The sequence below is a fragment of the Xenopus laevis genome, chromosome 7S (genome assembly GCF_017654675.1).
Source record: "Xenopus laevis strain J_2021 chromosome 7S, Xenopus_laevis_v10.1, whole genome shotgun sequence".
Classification (NCBI taxonomy): domain Eukaryota; kingdom Metazoa; phylum Chordata; class Amphibia; order Anura; family Pipidae; genus Xenopus; species Xenopus laevis.
In genome coordinates, this window is record NC_054384.1 from 43,338,081 (window position 1) to 43,356,600 (window position 18,520).

The 18,520-nt window shown below is 41.2% G+C and overlaps 1 pseudogene; it reads right to left on the reverse strand.

The window, feature by feature from the left end:
• Positions 1-18,520, reverse strand: part of LOC108703348 — a 143,340-nt pseudogene that overhangs the window by 66,970 nt on the left and 57,850 nt on the right.

Here is an 18,520-nt window from a genome sequence, read left to right on the forward strand (position 1 = left end):
CACCATCTGTACCCATTCTGATCTAGTTTCACTATCATAAATGTCCTCCAAATTTACAATTACACTGAAAACACCTGGGTCATCTATCACCATTATCAAAAAGCTTATTACAAGCAAGCCTTAAGATCAGTATTAAATGTAATTCAATAGCAGTGCATGAAGTGATTCCAAAACAAAACATCATCACAGAAGTAGTTGCACCATTTGAGAAAAAATGCCCCTTTCCAAAAAGTATATGGATATATTAAAGCAGCAGAAATTTTCACCCTTCCTTCCCTAGAGCTTGGAGGGTTCATTAATCAGCATTAGAATAGGACGCTGAGGCACATTATGAAAACAGAGATGACTGAGGCAATTACTGTAATCCATTAACTCCCTGAGTAATGAGTGGGACTAACTGACTGAATCACACCAATATGTTCAGCTCTGCGAGTGCTCAGACAAAATGGACTATTACACTGATAATACCCATTATGTCTGTGACTTGCTACATAGCTGCCAGTGTCAAACAAAATGAAAGCAGTGGTCTCTATGTGCCCTCCTCATATGCTATAAATGTCAAGAACAAATTGCTCTCCCAAATATGTAGTAATTAATAGCATAATTAAGGTTAGGTGTAATAGTAATGGGTTAAGTGACCAAGGAAGAGCTTTGCTAGCCTGAGGCTTCACATACACACATATAGCAGAAACATATAATTCAAAGCTTTAAGAATAAAAATAAAATCAGTTTATAAGCCAAACTGCATTTACCTTCTCTAATGCCATATAACCTTGCAGATCCTATGATGGGGAATGATATGCATAAGTATACCCATACAATCATTCTTGCCCATGATATCTGTTACAGAGGGGGCTTTATGCTTTACATGAGAATCAAAGCTACTTTTAGTGAAATTATAACAAACAGGAAGTAGAATTTTAAAAGTAAAAGGTAGAATACAGTGACAACCCCAATAATCACCACCAGGGTAATGTCTTCCATATACTGTGCATATATATATATATATATATATATTTATAGTCCCTGTGGCCAACTATGCAGAATCATTGGTTTATAGCACAGATACAGCCTAATGGTTCAGAGTCATATATACAAACTTGCAGCCAGCCTGTTTCAATCTTGTTAGATCTCATCAGTGCAAGATATTGGAATATAGCTTCTGAGGGTTTACGACTGAAGACGGCCCAAGTGAGGGAGCCGAAACGTTGAAATAAATCATAACTTTATTTTTTCAACTTATAAAAGTCCTTGGAGTGCGTTTTTTTGGTAATGTATGAATCGTTGTTGTGACCAGCACCCAGGCAGTTGCCATTTAGTGGTTGCGAGTGCACCATAGCTGACTGAATTTATATAAATAAATATATATAATTATTATATAATATAATTATATATATTGTTATGTTAAAAAAAAAAACATAGGAGTGGGGAATGAATAATATATATATATATATATATATATATATATATATATATATATATATATATATATATATATATATATATTATTCATTCCCCACCCCTATGTTTTTTTCTAACATAACAATAATAACCTGAAAGTACAGAAAGATAATGACTGCAGGATATACTTTGGCCAGACTGAATATAAGTCTTCATCCCACATAGATATATAGAGGTAATGAAGTTATCTGCAACCTTCTTTATTTAGATTTGCTCTGGTGGGTTTCATGCTTTGGCATGATTAAGAGTGCTTTTAAGAATGTGTTTTTAACTTTCCTTTATCTTACATATTTTACATTGTAGCTTATCCAAAGTAAGCACTGTTCTAGTTATAGGTAGTAATTTTAACATATTGGACCTTTGAACATCATTCTATATTCTCTATATTTGATGTGTTTTGATATTTTGATTTTCCAGTAAATATATTTAGATCATAATGTTTCTCAGCCACTGCCCCTGTGACACTTACAATTTAAGATACCTAGCACATTCTCTCACAAGTCAATTTTATCAGGAACCTATCAGGAACCTATTAAAGGGGTGATTCACCTTTAAAGTAACTTAAAGCATAATGTAAAGAGTGATTGTCTGATACAATTTGCAATTGGTTTTCATTTTTTATTATTTGTGGTTTTTGAGTTATTTAGCCTTTTATTCAGCAGCTGTCCGGTTTGCAGTTTCCATCCAAATTACCCTAACAACCATGCATTGATTTGAATAAGTCTGGAAAATGAAAAGGAGAGGGCTTTACTTGGCCTAAAAAGGTTAAGTAACAAAAAGTAACAATAACTATAAAGTTGTAGCCTAACAGATTATTTGTTTTTAGACAGGGTCAGTGACCCCCATTTGAAAGACGGAAAGAGTCAGAAGAAGGAGGCAAATAATTAAAAAACTATAAACTATAAAAAATTTATAACATACTAAAATTTTACTTCAAGATGAACCACCCCAGCCAGTATGTTTTGGAACTTAAGCACAAACCAGAACACATGGAGGAAACCCATGCAAGCATGGAGAGAAATACAAACTCTTTGTGGATAATGCCTTGCCCAGAATCAAACCTAGAACTGCAGCACTGCAAGGCAGAAATTCTTACCATTACAAGCTCATATCAGCTTTACTGCCTTAACCACAGTGTAAGTATGCCTGGTTTGCCTCAGAGGGGAAAAAATCCTCCCTGATGTCAGGACCAGTCCCTGGATGCTGCCAATTTGCAGAGCGATTTTACTAAATTGAAAGACTGTCCAGAAAACTAGAAAATGAGGTTCAATGTTGATAAATGCAAGGTTATGCACTTTGGTATAAATAATATAAATCCAAGTTATACATTAAATGGCAGTGAGTTGGAAAAAGAACTTTCATTTGAAACAGCATAGGTGGTTCTTCATGGTGAGGGAAGTGAAGTTGTGGAATGCCTTGCAGGGTGATGTTGTAATGGCAGATTCTATTAATGCATTTAAGAGTGACTTAGGTGATTCTGTGGACATAATATCATAGGCTATTGGGATACAGGTACTAAAGTATAGTATAGATATTGGTATATCTACTGTAGTTTTGCAAGTGTATAGGTATAGTGATAAGTTGGTATGAGTGTGTATATAAGTGCACTGGGGTTCATTTGGAGGGTTTGAACTTGATGGACTTTAGTCTTATTTCAAACCAACAAGGAGCTGTTTTCAGTAAACCTGTATTTCCTTACTTGGTAAAAAGGCATCCAACCCTTTTAGAAGATTTAATGTATCTGTTAGTGCAACTGATTCAGGGAGAAAATTCCATAACATGACACATAATGTGAAAAACCCTTGAAATACAACCTCATTTCTTGTAGCCCCTGTGTCATTTGGAAGGACCCATCTCTTTTACAGTGTAAACAATGCCAACTTGGCCAACTTTTCCTCATAACTTTTCTACCTTAGTCGCCCTTCTTTGGACTCTCTCTAATGAAGTAATTACCCTGCTTAAGCAATGGAAATAAAATCTATTCTAGTGCTTAAAGGGGATGTAAAGGCAAAAAAATAAAATCCCATTTTTACGTTCTTTAATGAAAAAGAAACCTATATCCAATATGCAGTGAAATTCCCCCTTTTTTTTATTTGCTCTGACTGCTGTGGATAGGAAACAGTCTCTAACTGCTCTGTGGGCAAACTGATCATACTTTCAAATGGCAGCGGGAGCCCCCCCCCCCTCCACCTTACTTCCCTGACCTCAAGCAGCTTTGTTTGTTTCCCTGTAGAGCAGCCGGCAACTGTGTAGAGATTTGTATATGCAGACCCAGTGCAGTCTGCATATTCTGATTATTAATCGGTCTTGCTGTATCGGCTTCTATGATTATATTATATATTATTTGACTTGTGCTGTTTTGATAATTTTTGACAATCCCTAAGCTTAGCCTCCCAACAGACAACCAGCCACAAGGTGTCCAGCTGACACAAGGTCACCCATTCCGATTAGAATAAATGAGGTTCCCACTAAATATTCGGAAGGGTTTTTTTTACAGTGATGTGAAGACATGGAATTCTCTCCCTGAATTCTCTCAGTTGTACTGGCTGATGCATTAGAAAGCTTTAAGAAGGGGTTGGATGGCTTTTTAGCAAGTGAGGGAATACAGAATTATGGAAGATAGCTCATAGTACAGGGACTAGTCCGATTGCCATTTTGGAGCCAGGAAGGACGTTTTTTCCCCCTCTGAGGCAAATTGGAGAGGCTTCAGATGGGTTTTTTTTACCTTCCTTTTGATCAACTGGCAGTTAGGCAGGTTAAAAAAATAGGCTTCTGGTGCAAAAAGTTCATGTTTATGTTTAGTATACAAAATACAGCATTTCTAGCATTATTCTATTTTAGACTTTAGTTCCCCGTTAAGGAAAAATTAAACTCTTCTCCTGCAAATCTATGCATCTACTACTTAAAAACCTTGTGTGCCCTTACAGCTGCTGACTGGCATTGCTTGCTACATTATCTGCAAAAAAACCCTAGGTCTCATTAAGGGTATAAGTGGCTTGCATATTTTTACATCTCAGCTGCATTACTTTACATTCATCAACATTGAATCTCACCTGCCACTTTGCCAGCTTGTCAAGATCATGATGCATGCCGCCTCCTGGATGACTACATACAGCAGAACCTCAATTTTACTTCCCCAGATTTTACATTTTCCTGGAATTAACGCTGTTTTTCTCAGCCCGTACAAGCAAGTATATCATCTGCAAACACTGATACATCACTTAGAATGTCCTCCCCCTAAGCCATCATGATGGCTAAACAAAAGTAGACTCAATATAGAACCTTGTGGGGAGCATTACAGAGAATGTAACACTGGCAAGTACAAATATTATTAATAATAATTATAAATACTAATTATAACACATTAATGTATTTAAAAATAAAACATGATTACATTAAAATGTGTTTATTTTTTAATTCTTTATATTGAATTTAATTAAATTAATTTAAATGTTTGTATTTACTTTGAAAATTAAAAGATAATAACAATAATAATAACTCTAAGTAAGTAAAGTAAATAAATTAGTTAAGTAGATATATACATTAAAAAAAAACATTTACCTAAATGTTCCTCTTTCTACATCCTGGCCACTAAGCCTGACATGGATTCCCTCTTTCAGCAAAGATCCAAACGCCATGTATTCTGCCAGTGCCCAATCCACTGTACGACTATTTGTCATTTCCAGTCTGCTCTTCAAAATCCTTGAGAGTCCTGGAAAGGAACCATTACAAGAATAAAATAACATTTGAAGTATATATACTGCAATGGACTTCAGGACTTTAAGACCACTACAAAGTTAATGAACTATAGAAACAAGAAGATTTTCTAATTATGGGAAATTTTAATGTGAAGATAAACTATAACAATAATATAAACACAGACGTTACAACAAATAAACTGATTTTATCACAGAACAAAAACAATAAATATTAGTTATGAACAGTCCTACCATTTACTTTTAAGTCCACACACCAAATGGCTCCATGGTAACTTCCAATGCAACCACAGTTCAATTAAAAGCACAACACACGAAAGGGCTTTATAATTAGTAGGCAAACTTGTAAGCGGAAAGTAGGATTACTTTGATTAGAAACATGTAAGGTGATTTTTATAACATTGCTTTATAAGCCTGAGGACATTCCAGTCAAGTGCAAGTGGTTTTCTTTTGACTTGTATAGCATATTATGCCCTGCAAGCTATCCAGAACCCTTTATATTATGACTAGATAAACGGCCTTACAAAATACTATAATAATCTAATAACATTAATTCTCAAATAAAACAGCCACCTGAAACAAATATAAAAGTTTTTTTACCCAATTGTGCCTTAGGTGACTTCTGCATCTGGTGCAGTTAGGGTTGCCACCTTTTCTGGAAAAACATAACGGCCTTCCTATATATTTATCTTTTCTCCCTATTAATAACATTGGGATCAACCATCATTTTTACCGGCCAGGCCAGTAAAATACCAGCCAGGTGGCAACCCTAGGTGCAGTTCTAACGGTCCAGGAATAATGTTGAAATATGTCTCCAACCCAAGTATTTTGCATAATTTTCTCTAAGCATCCTCTCCCTTGGGCGATTAATGGGCAGACAAACATTATCTGTAAATGTATTAGAAATTAAAAGTAATATTTGTCTCTATATACTGCTGATTCTCGCTTTTGATACAATGTATCAGAATTCAGGTCTTCTCCAGCCAAGGCTTAATTTTCTATAATGCTTTGAATGCAATGATCAAGGGACAGACAAATGTTGCTTTCAACAGCAATTATATTTACATATAACTTTGTAACCACTGAAATGTGTAATGCATGTATACTGCAAAGTTGCTTAGAAATATATTTCTTTCTATTACATATGGGGGATTGTGTGGTTCACAAATTGTCACCCAATGGTTTTTACTAACAGAGCAGATCACTATGTCACAAAATTAATTTGTCCATTGTCTGTTCAGTCCATTCCCCATTCCATTCTTTAAAACAATATGGCATTCAAAACCTATATTTACAATTCACAGTAGATTCAATGAAGAAAATCATAAACTAGTTTTCTCCACTCTAGCTGTCTAGAGTCGTACCAATTAATAAATCACACTTTGATAAGCAAATGATCCATGAACTAATTCTTTAGGTGTGCTGCATCTATTCATGTAGGCCACTGTGGAGACTGGAGCTATTGCCGCCTTCAGATATGGCAGTAGGGTTATCCTACATCAATAGGCTCACTGTACGTAATTCAAAACAGGAGGCAGGATGGACTGAACTGCACCAAGCGCAACTATACAGAAGTGCATGGATCAAATTTTGAATCAAGTACCTTGATAAATGTAGATGAACTGCAGGGAAATGTGCGCAACTGCATTGTGGTCATAAATTACCCCTGAAGTCTTCTTATCTTTACTGAACTAAATATAGAGATATACGCCATATTTCCCTGGCTTAGAATAAATAAAACTGACTTCCTCTCCTTACTTTATAGGAAGGCTGTGTTTGTGAAAACAAGCACATGATGATGTTATAAGGCCTTATGTCATGATGAAATATAATGAAGTGGATTATATTTTTTAATGCTATTGCCCCCTCTGGTTGCCTAAATAAGTTTGTTTTATTTTAAAGTTAACTGCTTACTTCCTGCCTCCCTGTTACATATTCAGAAATATATGGGGCCTATTTATTATGCGGTGTAAAATTATAATCTAACCTCATTGTAAGACCATAATGATCACATTATCTCTGTTACCATACATGAATCTTATAAGAAATTTTGTGAAGTACACAGATCACTGCAAGAAACATTTAATCAGTTGGTTCACCATTAATTGTAATAATATAATAATAATTATGGGATTATTGTATTCAGACAAAAATTTATGAGAATGAGAAAGTGAATGTCTAGACTGAGGCCGACATTGAGGGAGCCAGAGTGGAATTGACCACTCGGGAGCGAGAGCTAGTCACTTCTCCCACGGATGAGGCTAAACGAAAACTGGCAGCAGCGCAGAGGCATATCGACCTGTTGCTGATTGATAAATTCTCCCAGAGTGAACTGTATAGGAAAGCTGCGTGGTATGATAAGGGGGATAAAAACGGAAAGCTGTTGGCCCTTCTAGCTAAGGGGGAAGTCCCACATACAGTGATACACAGTATTACCGGTGTAGGAGGAGATCTACTAGTGGAGAAACAGCAGTTGGTTGATCGGTTTAGGCAATACTTTCAAGATACATATGCTGCTCCTCCCCCGATTCCCATAGAACACTTAGTAGCTTATCTGGCCCGAATTGATCTTCCTCGACTCTCGGGTCCCCTGAGGGATGCTTTAGAAGAGGACATAACAACTGATGAGATAGAGAGTGCCATTGTAGATATGCCTGCAGGATGCTCCCCGGGTCCAGATGGCCTTCCGGCTGAGTGGTACAAGGCCCATGCTAAAATTCTTACTCCTAGACTAACTACATTGTTTAATAGTGTTTTACGCAGTAAGTCCCTCCCAGAGTCCTGTTATATGGCCCACATTGTCCTGATACCAAAAGAGGGGAAGCCGCCAGAATTCTGTGACTCATACCGTCCTATCTCGTTGCTGAACTGTGATGCCAAGATTTTTGCTAAGGTCTTAGCTAATAGGGTTAAGAAAGTGATTGCAGACTTAGTGCATCCGGACCAAACTGGCTTCATGCCAAGCAAGCAAAGCTACGGACATTAATATTCGGAGACTGTATAACAACCTGGCTCTTGGCCACAGCAATAAAGGCAGCAGAATAGTGGTGTCTATCGACACGGCCAAAGCGTTCGACACCATCTCGTGGGCTTATTTATGGGAGGTCTTGACTAAATTTGGATTTGGGCAGCGCTTTCTGGATTGGGTCCCGGCCCTGTACTTTAAACCCAAGGCTAGGGTTCTGGTGAATGGTTTGCTATCAGACGAGGTGCAGTTGGGGAGGGGGACTCGACAGGGATGCCCGCTCTCCCCACTACTGTTTGCCCTAGCCATAGAGCCTTTAGCGACAATGATTCGGGACTCCCCGGACATAGAGGGTCTGAACATTGGCAGAATTGTGGAGAAACTGTCATTATATGCTGATGACATGCTTCTATATTTGGCCAATCCCCACGGGGCCTTAACTAAGGCTTTGGAATGTATTGAGGAATTTGGGGAATTTTCTGGATTGCGCATTAACCAATCGAAGTCAGTTGTTTTTCCGCTCGACCCTCTACCCCCAGGGACACCAGAGCGACTGGGGCAATTGAGGGTGGTACAATCCTTTAAATATCTGGGGGTTGTAATACAGGCAGATTTTAAAAAGTTTGAAGAGTGTAATTTAACCCCAGTTGTCAAAGCTCTTAGTACAAAAACGGAGGTCTGGCGGACAGGTCTGGAATCCTCTTTCTCTCCTGGGGAGAGTTAACTTATTCAAAATGGTTTTCCTCCCCAAGTTTTTATATTTATTTCACAACTCGCCCATAATCCCCCGGAACCAGTGGTTTAAGTATGTTGATTCCATTTTGCGTACCTTCCTTTGGGCAGGTGAACACCCTCGGATGAACTTTAGAACCCTACAGGCACCCACAACTGGGGGAGGCCTTGCTTTGCCCAATCTTAGGTCATACTTTTTTGCGAGCCAGCTTGTCTATGCGCATTGGTGGGTTGTTCCACAGTCCGACAACCCTTCTACCATGCTCGAAGCTGTGCACATGGGCTCCTTAGAGGCTCTGGCTAAGTTACTATATAGAGGTACCTCATTGCAGTGTTCAATTACTGTGCCAATGGCCACAGTGGTGGGGGTGTTCCAGAGAGCATTAAAGTTGGTCCATAAGGCTAGACCTGTGTGGTCCTGTTGGACGCCTTTATGGGGGAATAGTAATCTCCCGCACCTCAGGGATATACCGGAAGTGAATTGTTGGGCTAGTCGGGGGGTCAAAACCTTGGCCGATATCAGTGAGCAGGGGGATTTGAAACAATTCCAGAGCCTTCAGCATACTTTCCAATTGCCACATTCCATGTTTTTCCGCTACCTCCAGCTCAGGCATGCCTTTCAAACCCAATTTCCCAGTCGACCCATTGAAATTGTGGAGACTACCCTAGAAGTCTATTTGAGGAAAGAGGGCATAAGGAAACCCACCTCCTGGTTCTACGCCATACTGGAACGAGCTGGTCCCGATCCACTAGACAGGGTATGGCACAAATGGTCTAGGGATATTCCAGGTCTGGATGAGGAGATGTGGACGGATGCACTGAAACAGGTCCCAGTCATTACCATGTCTGTTAGAGACAGGTATATCCAAACTAAGTTTCTGAACAGAGTATACCTTACGCCTTATAGACTTGCAAAAATATATCCTACGGTTACAGACCAATGCGCCAAATGTAATCAGGAGGTGGGCACGGTTATGCATGTATTCTGGGACTGCCCGAAAATCCAGGGGTTCTGGGGTGAGGTACTGCACCATACTTCTCTGGTCTTGGATGCCCCTAGTTTTAGAACCCCGTTAGTTTGTCTTTTGGGAATAATGGATAATTTAGGGTTGAAGCCTGCAGTTAAGCTTTGCTACCTCCAACTGCTATATTATGCAAAAAAATCTATCCTTTTGCATTGGAAGTCGATTGAACCCCCAACCCTTACCTTCTGGAAAAGTCAGGTTAACAACGTCCTTCCTTACCAGAAATTGGTTTATATCACAAGAGGGTGCCTCAAGAAGTTCGAGGGCATCTGGGGAGCGTGGTTGGAATATGAAACCGCTCATTAAGACTGGGGTCTATGTGTGATGATATTCTGTCTGCTGGTTCCACGTCCATTATGTATGATTTGTCTTTTTTGTCTTTTTTGTCTATGTGTATGTGATGTGTTGTTGAAAATTGCAAAAATAAAAACTTTTAAAAAAGAAAGTGAATGTCTGTTTTCCTTGTACAGAAATAAAATACATATATTCTTCTCATACTGTGTAATGATTCCAGTGATATATAGCTACAGAGTGGACATAAACCTTCAGTGCTGGATTTTTATCCTTTTATCCAGAATGCTAAAATATATAAGGGGTCTTTCTGCAATTTTAATCTTCGTACCTTAAGTTTACTTTCATTAAATGAAACATCGAAAAAACTCAATACTATTGCTTAGCTTCCAATAAAGATTAATCATTTATTATTACAGAGAAAAAAAATTATTTATAAAAAATATAAATTATTTGATTAAAATGCAGTCTATGAGTAATATGCTTTTCCTAATTTGGAGCTTTTTGGATTACGGGTTTCCAGAAAACAGATCCCATATTGCCCTGTGCAAGGGATAGATATTCTTAAAAAAAATGGGGGAAAGCTGGTATAAACCCTTACTTCAAAAGTAGATGTTTTGGTATCGTGTCTAGAGATGTCGCGAACTGTTCGCCGGCGAACTTGTTCGCGCGAACATCGGGTGTTCGCGCTCGCCGGAAGTTCGCGAACGTCGCGCGACGTTCGCCATTTTGGGTTCGCCATTGTTGGCGCTTTTTTTTGCCCTCTCACCCCAGACCAGCAGGTACATGGCAGCCAATCAGGAAGCTCTCCCCTGGACCACTCCCCTTCCCTATAAAAACCGAAGCCCTGCAGCGTTTTTTCACTCTGCCTGTGTGTGCTGAAGAGATAGTGTAGGGAGAGAGCTGCTGCCTGTTAGTGATTTCAGGGACAGTTGAAAGTTTGCTGGCTAGTAATCGTTTTGATACTGCTCTGTTATTGGAGGGACAGAAGTCTGCAGGGGTTTGAGGGACATTTAAGCTTAGGTAGCTTTGCTGGCTAGTAATCTACCTTCTACTGCAGTGCTCTGTATGTAGCTGCAGTGGGCAGCTGTCCTGCTTCTGATCTCATCTGCTGACTGCTGCAATAACAGTAGTCCTTGTAAGGACTGCTTTTATTTATTTTTTTGTTGTTTTACTACTACTACTACTACTACTACTATAAGAGCCCAGTGCTATTAGTCTAGCAGTGTTGGGGAGTGGGACTGGTTTGCTAATCTGCTGCTCCTAGTAGTTCAGCAGCACCAACTTTAATTTTTTTTTTTAATATTCATTTTTTTTTTATTTTACTTTTTTTTATTTTACTACCGCTGTAGTAGTGTATAAGTTGACCTTTTAGGCATTATTTGCCCTGTAGGCATTATTTGCACACTGTTTTCTTCAACCCGCCATCGAGCTGTGTGACCTTGTTCACATTCTGTCTAAATATCCATAATATTACCGTCTCCAGAAAAAACACCGGAGTCACTTTTTTCAAGCAGCCATAATATATTTTACGTAATCCGTATCCACCGCTGTAGTAGTGTATACGTTGGCCTTGTAGGCATTATTTGCACACTGTTTTCTTCAACCCGCCATCGAGCTGTGTGACCTTGTTCACATTCTGTCTAAATATCCATAATATTACCGTCTCCAGAAAAAACACTGGAGTCACTTTTTTCAAGCAGCCATAATATATTTTACGTAATCCGTATCCACCGCTGTAGTAGTGTATACGTTGGCCTTGTAGGCATTATTTGCACACTGTTTTCTTCAACCCGCCATCGAGCTGTGTGACCTTGTTCACATTCTGTCTAAATATCCATAATATTACCGTCTCCAGAAAAAACACCGGAGTCACTTTTTTCAAGCAGCATTCATATATTTTACGTAATCCGTATCCACCGCTGTAGTAGTGTATACGTTGACCTTGTAGGCATTATTTGTACAGTGTTTTCTTCAACCCGCCATCTAGCTGTGTGTATTATCGTTTCCAGAAAAACCAACTGAGTTTTTGTTGTTGTTGTTGTTTTTTTAAAAATAATGCCAGGCAAAGGCAGGCCGCCACGCAGAGGCCGTGCTAGGGGCCGTGCTGCTATGCAATCCTGTGGCCCTAGCAAATTGCCCAGTTTTAAAAAGCCAATGACCCTGAACTCCCAAAATGCTGAAGAGGTAGTTGACTGGCTTACACAGCACACCCCATCCTCTACCGTTTCTAACTTTACCACAACATCCTCCTCATCCTCCACTGCTATGGCCACCCCACGTAACACTTCCTCCACCACCGGTGCCCCTTCTTCACTGGGGTCAGAGGAGTTATTTTCCAATGAGTTTCTTGAACTGAGTAATGCGCAACCATTATTGCCAGAAGAAGATGAAGGAGATGAGGACCTTACACCAGATTTAATTCTGGCAGAGAACACGATAGAGATGGACATAATGAGTGATGAGGAGGAGGTCCCCGCTGCTGCTTCCTTCTGTGATGTGTCAGAAGAAATTGATGCATCTGAGGAGAATGATGATGAGGAGATTGATGTTTTGTGGGTGCCTAGTAGAAGAGAGCAAGAGGAGGGTAGTTCAGATGGAGAGACGGAGAGTCAGAGAGGCAGTAGGAGAATAAGACTTAGAAGAAGCAGGGAGGACAGCCCGCAGGGATCAGTAGGGCAACAACATGTATCGGCACCTGTGTTCAGCCGGCCAACGCACCCGCCATTGCCGCCAATACCGCCAACTCCGCCAACTTCTACTGTTACCGCCAGATCGCACACTTCCAAAAAGTCAGCAGTGTGGGATTTTTTTAATGTGTGTGCCTCTGACAAAAGCATTGTAATTTGCAATGAGTGCAGTCAGAAACTGAGCCTTGGTAAGCCCAACAGCCACATAGGTACAACTTCTATGCGAAGGCACATGAGCGGCAAGCACAAAGCACTTTGGGAGCAACACCTCAAAGGCAACAGGCAAACTAAAAGCCACACTCCTTCTGGTCCAGCATCTTACTGCTCTACCTCTGCTCTCCTTGACCCGTCTGAACCACCCTCCACTCCGCCTTCCACCTTGACCACCTGTTCCCATTCCCAGTCATCTGCCACCAGCCAAGTTTCTGTGAAGGCCATGTTTGAGCGTAAGAAGCCAATGTCTGACTGTCACCCCCTTGCCCGGCGTCTGACAGCTGGCTTGTCTGCACTCTTAGCCCGCCAGCTTTTACCATACCAGCTGGTGGACTCTGAGGCCTTCCGCAAATTTGTAGCAATTGGGACACCGCAGTGGAAGGTACCCAGCCGCAATTTTTTTTCTAAAAAGGGAATACCACACCTGTACCAACATGTGCAGAGCCAAGTTACCGCATCTCTGTCACTTAGTGTTGGGCCAAAGGTCCATATGACTACTGACGCATGGTCCTCCAAGCATGGTCAGGGCAGGTATGTCACCTACACTGCCCACTGGGTGAACTTGGTAATGGCTGGGAAGCAGGGAATGGGTAGCTCAACAACAACAGTGGAGTTGGTGTCACCGCCACGGATTGCACGCGGTTCTGCCACCACCTCTACTCCTCCATCGCTCTCTACCTCGTCTTCTTCTTCTTCTTACTCTGCTGCTGGGTCCTCCTTCTCCTCCTCCACACCTGTGCACCCCCAGCTCCCCCTAGGCTATTCGACGTGCCAGGTACGCCGTTGTCACGCTGTCTTGGGGATGACGTGCCTGGAAAGCAAAAACCATACCGGATCTGTACTCCTGTCATCTCTGCAGTCACAGGCCGATCGGTGGCTGACCCCACACCAACTGCAGATCGGAAAAGTGGTGTGTGACAATGGAAGCAATCTGTTGGCAGCGTTGAGACTAGGCAATTTAACACATGTGCCCTGCATGGCACATGTGTTAAATTTAATAGTCCAACGTTTTGTCTCCAAGTACCCAGGATTCCAGGACGTTCTCACCCAGTCCAGAAAGGTGTCGGCCCATTTCAGGCGTTCCTACACAGCCATGGCACGCCTTGCTGACATTCAGCAGCGCTACAACATGCCAGTCAGGCATTTGATTTCTGACAGCCAGACTCGCTGGAATTCAACGCTCCTTATGTTGGAACGTCTGCTGCAACAACAAAGGGCCGTCAACGAGTACCTTTTTGAACTGGGTGGTAGGACTGGATCTGCACAGCTGGGGATTTTTTCCCCCGTTACTGGGTGCTTATGCGCGATGCCTGCAGGCTCATGCGACCTTTTGAAGAGGTGACAAATATGGTCAGTCGCACCGAAGGCACCATCAGCGACCTAATACCCTTCGCTTTATTCCTGGAGCGTGCCGTGCGACGAGTGACAGATGAGGCTGTAGACCAGCGTGACGAGGAGCTGGAAGCGCACGATTTCTGGTCGGAATCACCAGAACGAACCCAGGCACCTGCTGCAACGCAGGGAGAGGTGCCAGAAGTGGAGTCAGAGGAGGAAGGTGGCTTTGTGGAGGAGGAGGAGGAGGACCAACAGGAGCAGGCTTCCCAGGGGGCTAGTGGTGACCTTTTGGGGACCCCTGGTCTTGTACGTGGCTGGGGGGAGGAGACCGTGGATGATGCAGTCCTTGATAATGAGGAAGCGGAGATGGATAGCTCTGCATCCAACCTTGTGAGAATGGGGTCTTTCATGCTGTCATGCCTGTTGAAGGACCCCCCGTATCAAGAGGCTTAAGGAGAAGGACCTGTACTGGGTCGCAACGCTACTAGACCCTCGGTACAAGCATAAAGTGTCAGAAATGTTACCAACATACCACAAGTCCGAAAAGATGCGGCATTTACAAACCAGCCTGCAAAACATGTTGTACAATGCTTTTAAGGGTGATGTCACTTCAGGAACTCATCAACATTCCAGGGGCAGAGGTGCCAGTAATCCTGCCACGAGCACACCTGCAAGGACAAAGCCCTTTGGCCAGTCTGTAACGTCAGACATGCAAATGTTTTTCTGTCCAAGGCAGCGCCACAACCCTTCTGGATCCACCCTCAAAGAACGCCTCGACCGGCAGGTAGCGGACTACCTGGCATTAACTGCAGATATCGACACTCTGAGGAGCGATGAACCCCTGGACTACTGGGTGCGCAGGCTTGATCTGTGGCCAGAGCTGTCACAATTTGCCATGAACCTCTTGTCTTGCCCAGCCTCAAGTGTGCTCTCAGAAAGGACCTTCAGTGCAGCAGGAGGGATTGTAACTGAGAAGAGAACTCGCCTAGGTCACAAAAGTGTCGATTACCTGACCTTTATTAAAATGAATGAGGGGTGGATCTCGGAGGGTTACTGCACGCCGGAAGACTTGTTCTGACTTCTATGCAGCTGTCCTTCTCTTCAAGCCTCATGACTCCACACACAGCTGTCCTTTAGCGTCCTCCTCCTCCCTCCGCCACCGTTACAAACTAGGGTGCAAACCCTACTGGTTTAATTTTTTCTGGCCTCTGTGCTTCAGTGGCTGCAACCAAAAAAACTGGGCAAACAATGTCTACAAGGTCAACGTATGGCAAAAAATGACTATTTTCAGCATTTATATGGCATATTTTTTCTGGCAACTGTGCTTCAGTGGCTGCAACCAAAAAAATGCATATTTTCTGCATTTATATGGCATAATTTTTCTGGCCTCTGTGCTTCAGTGGCTGCGTCCAAAAAAATGCATATTTTCTGCATTTATATGGCATAATTTTTCTGGCCTCTGTGCTTCAGTGGCTGCAACCAAAAAAATGCATATTTTCTGCATTTATATGGCATAATTTTTCTGGCCTCTGTGCTTCAGTGGCTGCAACCAAAAAAAATTATATTTTCAGCATTTATATGGCATAATTTTTCTGTCAACTGTGCTTCAGTGGCTGCAACCAAAAAAATTTATATTTTCAGCATTTATATGGCATAATTTTTCTGGCCTCTGTGCTTCAGTGGCTGCGACCAAAAAAATTTATATTTTCAGCATTTATATGGCATAATTTTTCTGGCAACTGTGCTTCAGTGGCTGCGACCAAAAAAATGACTATTTTCAGCATTTATATGGCATATTTTTTCTGGCCTCTGTGCTTCAGTGGCTGCGGCCAAAAAAACTGGGCAAACAATGCCTACAAGGTCAACGACGTTGACCTTGTAGGCATTGTTTGCCCAGTTTTTTTGGCCGCAGCCACTGAAGCACAGAGGCCAGAAAAAATATGCCATATAAATGCTGAAAATAGTCATTTTTTGCCATACGTTGACTCAATGTATATGGCAAAAAATGACTATTTTCAGCATTTATATGGCATATTTTTTCTGGCAACTGTGCTTCAGTGGCTGCGACCAAAAAAATGCATATTTTCTGCATTTATATGGCATAATTTTTCTGGCCTCTGTGCTTCAGTGGCTGCAACCAAAAAAATTTATATTTTCAGCATTTATATGGCATAATTTTTCTGGCAACTGTGCTTCAGTGGCTGCGTCCAAAAAAACTGGGCAAACAATGTCTACAAGGTCAACGTATGGCGAAAAATGACTATTTTCAGCATTTATATGGCATATTTTTTCTGGCAACTGTGCTTCAGTGGCTGCGTCCAAAAAAACTGGGCAAACAATGCCTACAAGGTCAACGTATGGCAGTTGTTTAAAGAGAACAGTAGATTACTAGCCAGCAAAGCTACCTAAGCTAAAATGTCCCTCAAATCCCTGCAGACTTCTGTCCCTCCAATACAGAGCAGTATCAAGCAGATTACTAGCCAGCAAGCTTACTATCATCTGTCCCTGAAATCACTAACAGCTCTCCCCCTACACTATCTCTTCCAAGCACACACAGGCAGATTTTTCAGATACATTTTTGCCCTTGATCCCCCTCTGGCATGCCACTGTCCAGGTCGTTGCACCCTTTAAACAACTTTAAAATCATTTTTCTGGCCAGAAATGTCTTTTCTAGATGTTAAAGTTCGCCTTCCCATTGAAGTCTATGGGGTTCGCGAACCGTTCGCGAACCGCTCGCATTTTTGCGCAAGTTCGCGAATATGTTCGCAAACTTTTTTTCCGACGTTCGCTACATCCCTAATCGTGTCTCTTGCTCCCATTCAAAGCAGAATTCCAAAGTAGTATTGGTAGGGAACAGATACCATAGGCACAGGAGAACTGCTGTGAAAGGTGCCTTTATTAACCACACAACATGTTTAGAGCTATATGGGCTCTTTTTCAAATGTAACACACAGTTAACATGTGATGAAATATATAACCAATTAACCCCACCCTCCAGAACAAAACAACTGGCTAAAAGCAACTTCTCTGAGAAATAATAGCCTTGCCAGCCATTTCAATTCTGATCAGTCCAAGTTAAAATCAATCTGGTGTATCCAAAGTCTATATCCCAGGATCCCAGTTGTAAAGTCCAAATTTTTCATGTGTATATCCATTAGTCAAACTTGTTCAACAGTCTATGTTGACCCCCTAATAATGTAGAAAAAAAATCATATTATGGCAATAAACACTTGACTTATCACGTGATGAAAAACTGCCACTTCAGTCATTAAAAATGATCAAAGATATCACTATCAAAAAGGCCAATAAGGTGGATAGAGATAGGTATAAGGTATTATCAAAATATCGGCAAAGACAAGGAAAGCAATTGTGGCTATAGTGACCAATGCTTTTAACAATGGAACTATTGATACGAGTATAAAGGAATATCTTTTGATTGAATATCCTCATACTCCAGTTCTATATATGTTACCGAAAATACACTAAAGTCTCTAAAAAATCCCCCAGGGTGGCTGACTGTCTCAGGTGCAGGTTCAATCTTAGAACCTCTCTCTAAATATGTTGATTCTTACCTGCAGCCGTTAGATAAAAATTACCATCATTTCCTGTTGATTGTACACTATTGTGCAGAATTAACATCATGGGGCAAAGTCATCAAGGGTCGAATATCGAGGGTTAATTAACCCTCGATATTCGACTGGGAATGAAAATCCTTCAACTTCGAATATCGAAGTCGAAGGATTTTGCGCAAATACTGTAATCGTACGATCGAAGGAATAATCGTTCAATCGAACGATTCAATCCTTCGAATCGAACGATTAGAAGGATTTCAATCCAACGATCGAAGGATTATCCTTCGACCAAACATTGGGTTTGGTAGCTTTTAGGTGGCGAACTAGGGGGTCAAAGTTTTTTCTTAAAGAGACAGTACTTCGACTATCGAATGGTCAAATAGTCAAGTGATTTTTAGTTCGAATCATTCGATTCGAAGTCGTAGTCGAAGGTCGAAGTAGCCCATTCGATGGTCGAAGTAGCCAAAAAAACACTTCGAAATTTGACGTTTTTTTACTTCGAATCCTTCACTCGAAGTTA